Genomic DNA, 13,793 nt, shown 5'->3' on the forward strand with positions numbered 1-13,793 from the left:
AATGATAAACATGCTCATGATCAGAGGAGTATTAAATAGCATAATGGATCTGAACATATAATCTTCCACCAAATAAACCATACAGTAATCAACTACAAGATGTAATCAACACTACTAGTCACCCACAAGCACCAATCTATAGTTCCGGTAACAAGATTGAACGCAAGAGATGAACTAGGGTTTGATATGAGATGGTGCTGTTGAAGATGTTGATGGAGATTGCCCTCCCCAAGATGGGAGAGTTGTTGGTGATGATGATGATGATGATTTCCCCCTCCGGGAGGGAAGTTCCCCCGGCGGAATCGCTCCGCCGGAGGGCAGCAGTGCTCCTGCCCAAGTTCCGCCTCGAGACGAGGGCGCTCCGTCCTGAAAGCCTTCTTCTCTTTTTTATAGGTCAAAATGACTTATATACCAGAAGATGGGCACCGGAGGTGGGCCTGGGTGAGCACAACCCACCAGGGCGCGCTTGGGCTGCCTGGCGTGCCCAGGTGGGTTGTGCCCACCTGGTGGGCCCCCTCTGGTAGTTATTTTCTCCAGTAATTCTTACATATTCCATAAAAATTCCCCGTCAAGTTTCAGCTTGTTTGGAGTTGTGCAGAATAGGTAGCCTGACGTAGCTTTTCCAGGTCCAGATTTCCAGCTGCTGGAATTCTCCCTCTTGGTGTGTACCTTGCAAATTATGAGAGAAAATGCATTAGAATTACTCCAAAAAGCATTATTATGGATAAAAACATCATAAATAACAGTAAGAAAACATGATGCAAAATGGACGTATCAACTCCCCCAAGCTTAGACCTCGCTTGTCCTGAAGCAAAAACCGAAATCGAAAAACATGTCCACATGCTTTGAGAGTGAGGTGTCGATAAAAACAAATATGGACATAGAAGGATCATGTTGATTATTATAACAACAATAAAGTTAAACATAGGACTTTTATCATATACTTCTCATGAATAAGTAATAGTTCATCACACAATCGAAGTATAAAGCAAAAACTCTGTTAGAAACCAACAAACTATGTTCTCAGTCAACTTTGCAACTACAATTCATCATCTTTTCAGGAAGGGTCACGTATCGGAGCCTTTAAGCAAGTCCACATACTCAAACCATCATATAGTCTTCTATGCTTGCTAACACTCACCTCGTACCCATGAGCAAAACTTTTCAACCGGACACATAGAAAGATAGGGGCTTATAGTTTCGCCTCCCAACGTACTCACCTCAAGGGTGATGTCAACAATAATAACTCATGCTATCTATATTGAACTGGTCATATGTGCCTAGATCTTTCCTCACCACATGATGCTTGCTAAAGGAGAAAATAAAAAGGAATAGGAGAAAAACTTTGACTCTTTCCATAAAAGTAAAAGATAGGACCTTCGCAGAGGGAAGCAGAGGTTGCCATGCGCTTATTTGTTTGTATACTTGTAAGTGCATCTAGTGCCACCCCTAGTTGGTTTTGGAGTATTGACGACAAACTTGGTTGAGGGACTAATGTGTTTGTGAGAATTGCAGGATAACACAGGTAGTAGTCCCTCATTGATTCGGTTTTCCTACCAGAGATGACCCCTAAAAATGTGTGAAGACATTGAAGACAATGGTGGTCTGTGAAGATATTCACAACGGAGATTATGACTCGAGAAGACATTCACATGAAAACTATGGAGTGCGAAGACATAGTTGTTTCGTAGTTTTCGTTTCTTCTTTGTTGAGTCATAGGAACCACCGCACTGTTAAGTGGGGTCCAAGTGAACAAAGTCAAAGTGACTAGAGTGATTCTCAACCAAATCCTATATCTTCGAGCGAAGACAATGAGAGGAAATCTTATTCAGAGCTGGATGAGTCAGCTTTACTTGTAGCCCAAGTCAAGCTGCCGCGTGTGTTTGAAATCTGACCGTTGGACACGTGTTAGTTCCTTAGTGACCCAGGGTCATTTCGGACAAATCAGGTGGGGTTGCCTCCTGGCTATAAATAGCCCACCCCTACACCATAAATTGGTGGCTTCTCAGAGTTAGTGCGCGGCTTTTTTTCATTTGAGAGCAACCCACCTCCGAAGCATTTGAGAGAGAGAGAGAGATCCTTGCAAGGACAAAGCCCAAAACACCCAGAGCCAAAGAGTGTTAGGCATCACTGAAGTCTTTCTGTCCGCGTGATCTGAAGACTTATTACACTTGAGGACTGTGAATCCTCCAGCCGGTTAGGCGTCGTGTTCTGAGCATCCAAGAGTCATTGTGGATCACTAGTGAACTGTGAAGGTTTGGAAGTCTACCTTGAAGACTTACCAGAGTGATTGGGCGAGAGTAAGTGTCCTTAGCTCAAGGGGAATAAGGTGAAGATGCGGTCTTCTAAGTTGAATCTCAGCCTCCCTAACCAGACGTACAGTTGTCACAGCAACTGGAACTGGTCCAACAAATCCTTGTCCTCACCAAGCAACTGGTTCTATCTCTTACCTTTCCTTACTTACAGTTTGTCTTCGTGAAGTCATTGCCTGCCTGCATGATCTGATTGACTTCACTGTGTGAAGACTGTTGTTGTTTGACTTCATACTTTCTTCCATCCTGATCCATACTACCTAGCTGCTAATAGTCTTCGTGCTTTCACTTCATTGCTTACTTGACTATGGCTTGTCTAGTGTAGTCTACCTTCCGCTGCATACCAATAGGTTCATTTCTATTGTCTGTCTTCGAAACTCCCATGTTTTGAAGATTTTCATAAAAATTGCCTATTCACCCCCTCTAGTCGATAACTAGCACTTTCAATTGGTATCAGAGCAAGGTGCTCCCTTGTTCAGTGTGATTCGGTTTAACCACCTAGAGTTTTAGCTATGTCGACTGCAGGGATAATCAAAGTCTCCACTACGTGCCCTGTCTTCGATGGCACTGATTACCCCTACTGGAAGAATAAGATGCGCATGCATCTTGAAGCCATTGATGTCGACCTCTGGTATGTCGTCAAGAATGGTGTTCCCAAGACCGGTGAAGGTGTCACCCTGCTGATGTCAAGAAGTTCATTCAACTGGATTCTACTGCCAAGAACATCATCTGTGGTCATCTGACCAAAGGACAGTATGGTCGTGTGAGTCCTCTGGAAACTTCGAAGCTAGTCTGGGACTGGCTCTCCAAGGTCAACGAAGGCGTCTCAACCCAGAGAGACTCAAGGATCAGTGTTCTTCGAAACCTCTTCAACCACTTCAAGAGAAATGACAATGAGAATGTCCAGCTCACATTTGATCGCCTCACTGACATCACAAATGAGCTTTGCGCACTCGGCGCCACTAAGATCACCAAGCATGAAATCGTCAAGACACTTCTGAGATCGCTTGACAGTTCATTTGACACCCTGGCCCTGATGATTCAAGAATGCCCTGACTTCAAGACTCTCGATCCATCTGACATACTTGAGAGGCTCAACACACATGAGTTCCAGCAATCTGAGAAAAGAGATGTCTATGGTCCCAACTATGGCCGAACTCGTGCTTTGAAGGCAAAGGTTGTTTCCTCTTCTGAAGAAGAATCTGACAGCTGCTCTGAGGATCCTGAAGACATTGGAAAGGAGCTTGCTATGCTTGTGAAGAAGTTCCAGAAGTTCACCAAGAAGAAAGGCTTCAGAAAGTCTTCAAGATCCAGCTCAAGAAATGATGAAGCTTCCACTCGTGATCACAAGAAGAGAACATGCCACAAGTGCAAGAAACCCGGTCACTACATATCTGAGTGTCGACAGTGGGACAATGAGACCAAGAAGAAGAAGAAGAGCAAGGAATATGATTATGATGTCAAGAAGAAGAAATCCTCAAAGTCTTCTTCCAAGTTTTCGTCCAACTCTTCATCATACAAGAATAGCTCATCTGGGCAAGGCTCGTGCTTTTGTTCGCAAGGAGATGGATTCAGAGGAGGAGTCTGCTTCTGAGGAGGCAGAGGTGGAGTCTGAGGAGGAGTCCGACTCTGGCGTTGCATGTATGGCTCTAGCTACAGCCTACGTTGCCAAGTCCATCTTCAACACTGAAGCAATGGCTCCGTCACCAACGCTGATGCTAATGACAAGGACGACTCTGCTCCTACCTACTGCTTCATGGAACGCAGTGCCAAGGTAAACTCACGCGATGCTTACTTTCAAACATCAAGTGAAGATGACTCTGATTGTGAATCTAAACCTAGCTACAAAACACTTCCTAAAATTGCAACTGAACAACAGAATGCCATGGAACATATTCAAAAATTGCTAGACAAAAGCGATGACCCGTTGGACGCAGAAATGACCCGATCTCAGTCCTTAATTGAAGACATAAAAAATCTTCATGTTAAGTACGAGGAACTTGGAAGTCATCATGAAATGCTCTCAACAACTCATGAAAAGCTTTTCTACGATTATCTTCAAAGGAAGCAAGAACTTGAGAACTTGAGAACGGGTCATGAAGATCTTCAAAAGGAGAATGAGTCACTCCGCGCTCAACAGATCAGTTCCGCTCAAGAAGGATTCGAACCACCATGTCTAAAACGCCTTGAGCGTGATAACGCTAATTCTGTTGCTGAATGTTCTACTCCTGCTACTGTTGCAATATCTTCGACTGCTGATGTGGTAACTAACCCCTCTGCTGAGGATGCCACTACTATTGCTGATGAAAATGCCAGGCTGAAGACATTGCTTCAGACAAGAATGTACAAAAGTATCAAACGGCATCAAACACTATGTGATGTCCTCAATAAGCAGATTCTGAACCGGAACCCTAGGAAAGAGGGTGTTGCGTTTGAGAGGAAAATGAATGTTGATGGTTCTTACTGGAAGCCTGAGCAGTACCCCAAAACCACATGGGTTGCTACAAAGGGACCTTCAGTGGATCCATCCACCTTATTTGGCTTCACCTGCGCTAATCCGATTATCATTGATGAATCCTTTGATGCAAACTATAAACAGTTTAAGAATCAGAATGGTGAAGTGTTTGCCACGTATATTGGTACTAACTGCAGGAATGGGCCACCTTTGAAGAAGATCTGGGTACCCAAAAGTTGTCTTGAGAATCTTCAGGTGAATGTCATCATGACACCACCAAGGAAGAAGACAAACCACAGACCAAAGGCTTCATATGGTCCAAAGGCCTCATACAGACAGAGGACTCAACAGAGTCACCCTAATGCCAATGTTTTGCAGGGAAATCATAATCAGATTTATGAATTTGAGCGTGTTTCGTTAAACTGCTATGTTCATAAGACCAAAAACTATTCTACTTATTCATATGAGTATTATTTACCTCCTGCAAGGCTATTTGCTAGGGCTCCAAAGCCGAAGTTCTCAGATGCTACACTTAGACTCATTGCTTCGAAGCCACCCGTGAAAATCTGGGTGGTTAAGAAAACTTAACTCTCTTTTGCAGGGAAAGGTCTCCAGCCAGAAATCAATGGCATCAGATGCTATTGCTGGGAACTAAAACATCTTAAGAGGCGCAAGATAAAATGCCCAAATGGTCTTACTATGTGTTTTGTTCCTGGTTTCCTTGACAGTCATCCTATCTACCCTAACCAGGATCTGAACTTTCATAATATGCTTGTCCATCAAATGTTTATGCTTCAGATTTCCCTTGGTGAAGCCTATCCCCCTAACTGCACTGTAGGGTACGATACCAAAGGCTTCTGAGTGGATTATGGATAGTGTCTGCACTAACCACATGACTGGTGATCGAAGTCTTCTCATGGACTCAACCTTACGTCCATCTGACAAGAGTCACATCACATTTGCTGACACTAGTAAAAGCAAGGTATTGGGTCTAGGTAGAGTTCCAATCTCAAAGGTTCAACACATGGATAAAGTGATGCTTGTTGAATCCCTTGGTTTCAACTTAATGTCTGTCTCAATGCTTTGTGATTTGAACATGATTGTGATATTTGGAAAATATCGTTGCCTTGTTCTAATGGAATCTGACAAGTCTCTAGTCTTTGAAGGATATCTGATAATCCCCAAGTGCAAGGAATCATCGTAGCAATTTCCAAAGGTGGAAGTGATAAGTATGGAGTGTCGAACCCACAAGGAGCTAAAGGTAAGATCAATATTCTCTCAAGCCGTATCTGCCACTGATACGACTCTACGTACATCGAACGTTTGCTTCCAACTAGCAACGAGAATTAAAACTACGTTGTGGGTATGAAGAGGATAACTGTATGATATTAGAGAGCTAAAATATAAAAGTAGGTGCTGTTATCATAAAGTTAGAATATATTACTAAATATTATAAATAGCGAGTGTGGAATAATGATGGACCGGTGTGCGAAATTGTCCTAGGAAATTGTTAACAAGACCGGTAGTCATCATTGCAATTTCATATGAGGGAGAGGCATAAGCTAACATACTTTCTCTACTTGGATCATATGCACTTATGATTGGAACTCTAGCAAGCATCCGCAACTACTAAAGATCATTAAGGTAAAACCCAACCATAGCATTAAAGCATCAAGTCCTCTCTATTCCCATACGCAACAACACCCTTGCTCGGGTTTGTGTTTCAGTCACTCACCAACCCACTATAAGCGAATCATGAACGTATTGCAACACCCTACAGCGGGAATCCCTCACGCTTGCGTGACACGGAGGGCACCATAGGACAACACCAAAATAAAACATACAACGCGTACCAATCTAGATTACCAATCACCCCAAAGACAAAGGATATCTACTCAAAACATCATAGGATGGCAACACATCATTGGATCATAATATGTGGCATAAAGCACCATGTTCAAGTAGGGATTACAGCGGGGTGCGGGAGAGTGGACCGCGTAAAAGAGATGAGGATGGTGATGTTGATGAAGACGATCACCGCGGCGATGATTCCCCTCTCGATGGCACTCCAGTGCCACCAAGAGAGAGGAGGAGAGGTTCTCCCCCTTGTGCTTCCTCCTCCATGGCCTCCCCTGGATAGGTAGAGGGTCTCCCTCTGGTCCTTGGCCTTCATGGCGATGATGGCCTCTCCGGGATCCTCCTCCATGGCCACCGGTGATGATGGCCCCCTCCGGCAGGGTGCCAGAGAGGGCCTAGATTGATTTCTCGTGGCTACAGAGGCTTGCGGCGGCGGAACTTCTGATCTAGGTTTCTTTCTGGAAGTTTGGGTATATATGAGAGGTGTTGGCATCGAGAACAAGTCAGGGGGGTCTCCGGGCTGTCCACGAGGCAGGGAGGCGCCCCCAGGGGGGTGGGCGCGCCCCCACCCTCGTGGGCAGCCCGGGACTCTTCTGGCGCAACTCTTTGACTCCGTGGCCTTCTTCTGGTCCAAAAATAAGCCCCGTCAAGTTTCACGTCAATTGGACTCCGTTTGGTTTTCCTTTTCCGCGATACTCTAAAACAAGGAGAAAACAGAAACTGGCACTGGGCTCTAGGTTAATAGGTTCGTCCCAAAAATCATATAAAATAGCATATAAATGCATATAAAACATCCAAGGTTGATAATACAATAGCATGAAGACTTCATAAATTATAGATACGTTGGAGACGTATCAGCATCCCCAAGCTTAATTCCTGCCCGTCCTCGAGTAGGTAAATGATAAAAGAAATAATTTATGAAATGTGATTTGCTAGCAAGTGCACAAGTTTGATCAATGATAATTTCAATCACTTTTTCTAGCATCAATACATGTCATAACAGTAGCTCATCTCGTAAAACTTTTTCATGATCAAGTAACAAGATATTCACATGTTAAAGTATAGATCATAAACTTTCTTGAAAACTAACAAACAGTGCTCTTAGTCATCAAACAATTGCAATTCATCTTATTTTCAGGAAGGGTCTATGTCAGAGGTTTGATTCAGCAAACTCCACATACTCAGCTATCATTTATTCTTTCACAATTGCTAACACTCATGTGATATTTATGGGTTCAAAGTTTTAATCGGACACAGAGAAAGATAGGGGCTTATAGTTTCGCCTCCCAACCTTTTACCTCAAGGGTAATGTCAACAATAATAACTCATGAAAACCTACATCCAAGTATATATATATATATATATATCCGGATCGCTCCAACACAAAGTGCTTGAGGAAAAAAGTGTAAAAAGGAAAGGTGATGATCACCATGACTCTTGCATAAGGTAGAAGATAAAAGTAAAAGATAGGCCCTTCGCAGAGGGAAGCAGAGCTTGTCACGCGATTTTATGGTTGGATGCACAAAATCTTAATGCAAAAGTACGTCACTTTATATTGCCTCTTGTGATAAAGACCTTTATTATGTAGTCCGTCGCTTTTATTTCTTCCCTATCACAAGTTCGTATAAAGCTTATTTTCTTCACACTAATAGATCATACATATTTAGAGAGCAATTTTTATTGCATGCACCGATGACAACTTACTTGAAGGATTTATGGTGGACTCTCATGGAAAAACTAGTTTAAGGGATATTTGGAAGCACAAGTAGTATCTCCACTTGGTGCAAAGAGTTTGGCTAGCATAAGGGGGAAAGGCAAGCTCGGCATGTTGGATGATCCATGACAATATACTTTATTTCGGATATAAGAAAACATAACCCATTACGTTGTCTTCCTTGTCCAACATCAACCTTTTAGCATGTCATATTTTAATGAGTGCTCACAATTACAAAAGATGTCCAAGATAGTATATTTATATGTGAAATATCTCTTCCTTCAATATTCTTTCATGAATTGTTCAAGTGAGCAATTCTACATTTGCTAACTTTCAATAAGTTTACTACCTATACTCATTATGTGTGAAGTCATTACTCCCCATGTTATAAGCATATGAAACATATATAAATTCAGATTTATGAAATTCAATTCATTCAACCATTTACTCATAGGATATTCATGAAGCACATGAGTAAATGACAAACTACTCCAAAAGGTATAAGTGAAGAACACTGAGTAGTCAAATAATTAACTAGCCATGGGAGGATTATTTTTCATTCAATAATTCAGATCCAATGATTTTATTCAAACAGCAAGTAAAATTGAAAATACGCTCCAAGCAAAACACATATCATGTGACGAATAAAAATATAGCTCCGAGTAAGGTATACCGATAGTTTTGAAGACGAAAGAGGGGATGCCTTCCGGGGCATCCCCAAGCTTAGGCGCTTGAGTCTTCCTTGAATATTACCTTGGGGTGCCTTGGGCATCCCCAAGCTTAGGGCCTTTCCACTCCTTATTCTCCTCATATCGATATCTCACTCAAAGCTTGAAAACTTCAATCACACAAAACTTAACGGAACTTCGTGAGATAGGTTAGTATGATAAAGAGAAAACCATTCACTTTGGTACTGTCAAAGACAAGGTTCATAGTTGTTCCCACACAATGCCTACTGTACCATATCATTTCTACAATTTATATTGAGAAATATAAGCCATAGAAACTAGAAAACAAGCAGACTATGCGATGAAAACAGAATCTGTCAGAAACAGAACAGTCTGTAATGATCTGAACAGAAACCATACTTCTTATACTCCAAAAATTATGAAATAAATTGGTGGACGTGAGGAATTTGTCTATTAATCTTCTTCAAAAATAATCAACTTAAAATCACTCTTCTGTAAAAAATGGCAGCTAATCTCGTGAGCACAAAGTTTCTGTTTTTTACAGCAAGATCACATTAACTTCCACCCAAGTCTTGCCAAAGGTCTTACTTGATACTTTATTGAAACAAAAGCTCTAAAACATGATTACTACTGTATCTTAATCATGCAGACACATAAAAACAGTAAGGGTAAATATTGGGTTGTCTCCCAACAAGCGCTTTTCTTTAATGCCTTTTAGCTAGGCATGATGATTTCAATGATGCTCACATAAAAGATAATAAGTGAAACATAAAGAGAGCATCATGAAGAATATGACTAGCACATTTAAATCTAACCCACTTCCTATGCCTATGGATTTTGTGAGCACAAAATTTATAGGAACAAGAATCAACTAGCATAGAAAGGCAAAACAAGTATAACTTCAAAACTTTAAGCACATAGAGAGGAAACTTGATATTATTGCAACTTCTACAAGCATATATTCCTCCCTCATAATAATTTTAAGTAGCATCATGAATGAATTCATCAATATAACCATCACATAAAGCATTATTTTCATGATCTACAAGCATCGAAATTTTTCTACTCTCCACATAAGCAAAGTTCTTCTCATTCGGAATAGCGGGATCACTAGTTCCTAAAGTTGACACTCTTCCAAACCCGCTTTAGATGATAGTATAATTCAACTCCAAAAGATATAAGTAAGTTCATGGAGCATTCTACTATTAATATAGACTAACCAATATCCAAGCTCAAAATGTATAAGTGAAGCACACGAAGCATTCTATAAAACCATACTCATAAGATTTAAGTGAAGCACAAAGATCATACTTAAAAGATATAAGTGAAGCACATGAAGTATTCTATAAATTTATGAAGGGACATCTCACACTAGCATGGTTCTTAAACAAAATGAAAAACACAAAGGACACAAATCATGTGAACAAAACAAAAACCGAGGTATACCGATATTTGTTGAAGAAGAAAGATGGGATACCAACCGGGGCATCCCCAAGCTTAGATGCTTGAGTATCCTTTGGAATATTTACTTGGGGTGCCTTGGGCATCCCCAAGCTTGAACTCTTGCCTCTCTTTATTCTTCTCATATTGATAGCTCCTTGATCTTCGAACACTTCGTCCACACAAAACTTAAACAAAAACTTTGTGAGATCCGTTAGTATAACAAAGCAAATCACTACTATAAGTACTGTTGCAAACCAATTCATATTTTTTTTGCATTATAGCTACTGTAATATAAATTTTCTATGGCTTAATCCACTGATAGAAATTGATATTTTCATCAAAACAAGCAAGCAATGCATCAAAAACAGAATCTGTCTTAAACAGGACAGTCTGTAGTAATCTGGAAGTTTAGCAAACTTCTGTAACTCCAAAAATTATGAAATAAATTTGCCAATTTGAAAAATTTGTACAGAAGTAATGTGCAAAAAGTTTCATACCCATTTGACCTTCCAGTAAAAAATGTAAAATCACGCGCTACAGCCAAAGTTTCTGTTTTTGTTCTGCACATAGTAAACAAGCAATCTAATCACCCTAAAACCAAAGCTTGGCACATTATTTTTATAATACAATGGATATACACAAGGGGGTAATTATTTACAGAGAAACTTCCATGAAAAATTCTACATTGTTTCCGTGAGCATGAACACAAGTGCTCAAGGTCGACCCTCACTTCTTCAATGCATAACTTTCCAATCACTTCTCATTTTGAAAAACTTTTTAGGCATGAGAGGCAAGTAATTTTTTTTGTATTTTCATTCCTTTAATTTTTTTGTATGTTTCACCCACAACTAAACATAAACAAAAAGGAAAAACAAAATCTACCTAGTGAAGAAAGCAAACAAGCATACACGAGAATATCAACCCCACGCTATTGCTCCCCGACAACGGCGCCAGAAAAGAGCTTGATAATCCCCAAGTGCAAGGAATCATCGTAGCAAGTTCCAAAGGTGGAAGTGCTAAGTATGGAGTGTCGAACCCACAAGGAGCTAAAGGTAAGATCAACATTCTCTCAAGCCCTATCAACCACTGATACGACTCTATGTACACTGAACGTTTGCTTCCAACTAGCAACGAGAAATAAAACTACGTTGTGGGTATGAAGAGGATAACTTTGTATGATATCAGAGAGCTAAAATATAAAAGTACGTGCTGTTATCATAAAGTTAGAATATATTACTAAATATTATAAATAGCAAGTGTGGAATAATGATGCATCGGTGTGCGGAATTGTCCTAGGCAATTGTTACCAAGACCGGTAGTCGTCATTGCAATTTCATATGAGGGAGATGCATAAGCTAACATACTTTGTCTACTTGGATCATATGCACTTATGATTGGAACTCTAGCAAGCATCCGCAACTACTAAAGATCATTAAGGTAAAACCCAACCATAGCATTAAAGCATCAAGTCCTCTTTATTCCCATACGCAACAACTCCCTTACTCGGGTTTGTGTTTCAGTCACTCACCAACCCACTATAAGCGAATCATGAACATATTGCAACACCCTACAGCGGGAATCCCTCACGCTTGCGCGACATGGAGGGCACCATAGGACAGCACCAAAATAAAACATACAACTCGTACCAATCTAGATCATCAATCAACCCAAAGACAAAGGATATCTACTCAAAACATCATAGGATGGCAACACATCATTGGATCATAATATGTGGCAGAAAGCACCATGTGCAAGTAGGGATTACAGCGGGGTGCGGGAGAGTGGACCGCGTAAAAGAGATGAGGATGGTGATGGTGATGGTGATGTTGATGAAGACGATTACCGCGGCGATGATTCCCCTCTCGATGGCACTCCGGTGCCACCAAGAGAGAGGAGGAGAGGTTCTCCCCCTTGTGCTTCCTCCTCCATGGCCTCCCCCTGGATGGGGAGAGGGTCTCCCTCTGGTCCTTGGCCTTCATGGCGATGATGGCCTCTCCGGGATCCTCCTCCATGGCCACCGGTGATGATGGCCCCCTCCGGCAGGGTGCCAGAGAGGGCCTAGATTGATTTCTCATGGCTACAGAGGCTTGCGCGGCGGAACTTCCGATCTAGGTTTCTTTCTGGAAGTTTGGGTATATATGAGAGGTGTTGGCGTCGAGAACAAGTCAGGGGGTCTCCGGGCTGTCCACGAGGCAGGGAGGCGCGCCCAGGGGGGTGGGCGTGCGCCCCACCGTCATGGGCAGCCCGGGACTCTTCAGGCCCAACTCTTTGACTCCGTGGCCTTATTCTGGTCCAAAAGTAAGCTCCGTCAAGTTTCGGGTCAATTGGACTCCGTTTGGTTTTCCTTTTCTGTGATACTCTAAAACAAGGAGAAAACAGAAACTGGCACTGGGCTCTAGGTTAATAGGTTAGTCCCAAAAATCATATAAAATAGCATATAAATGCATATAAAACATCCAAGGTTGATAATATAATAGCATGAAGACTTCATAAATTATAGATACGTTGGAGACGTATCAGCATCGAAAAGATGATTTGTACATGGTAGATTTCTCAGCAGGACCATAGTTTGCCGTATGTCTTCTAGCAAAAGCTTCAGAGTGTTGGCTCTGGCATCGGAGGCTAGGGCATGCTGGCTTGAGGAACTTGTACACTCTCGCGAAGAAGAAACACGTCATAGGCATCGAGGGCATCAAGTTCAAGAAGGATCATCTATGTGGTGCCTGCGAAGCTGGAAAGATTACAAGGGCCAAACATCCCTCGAAGACAATCATGACGACATCTCAACCCTTCGAGCTGCTACACATGGACCTATTTGGCCCTACTCACTACTCTACTCTTACTACCACTGCTTGCCTATATGCCTTCGTCATTGTTGATGATTATTCAAGATACACATGGGTGCATATAATCCTTTACAAGAATGAAGTGCAGGATGTCTTCAGACGATTCACCAATCATGCCATGACAAACTATGGCATCAAGGTCAACCACATCAGAAGTGACAACGGCACATAGTTCAAGAACACAGGCCTCGACACTTATCTTGATACATTGGGCATCACTCATGAGTTCTCGGCTCCATACACACCTCAGCAGAATGGCATCGTGGAGGGCAAGAACAGAACACTCATTGAGATGGCTCGGACGATGCTTGATGAGTACAAGACTCCAAGGAAGTTCTGGCCTGAAGCCATTGATACTGCATGCCACGTCATCAACCGTGTTTATCTTCACAAGCTTCTAAAGAAGACATCCTATGAGCTTCTAACTGGTAAGAAGCCAAACGCCAGTTACTTCAGAGTATTTGGTGCTAGGTGCTG

Source organism: Triticum aestivum, chromosome 3D (assembly GCF_018294505.1).
Source record: "Triticum aestivum cultivar Chinese Spring chromosome 3D, IWGSC CS RefSeq v2.1, whole genome shotgun sequence".
NCBI lineage: Eukaryota > Viridiplantae > Streptophyta > Magnoliopsida > Poales > Poaceae > Triticum > Triticum aestivum.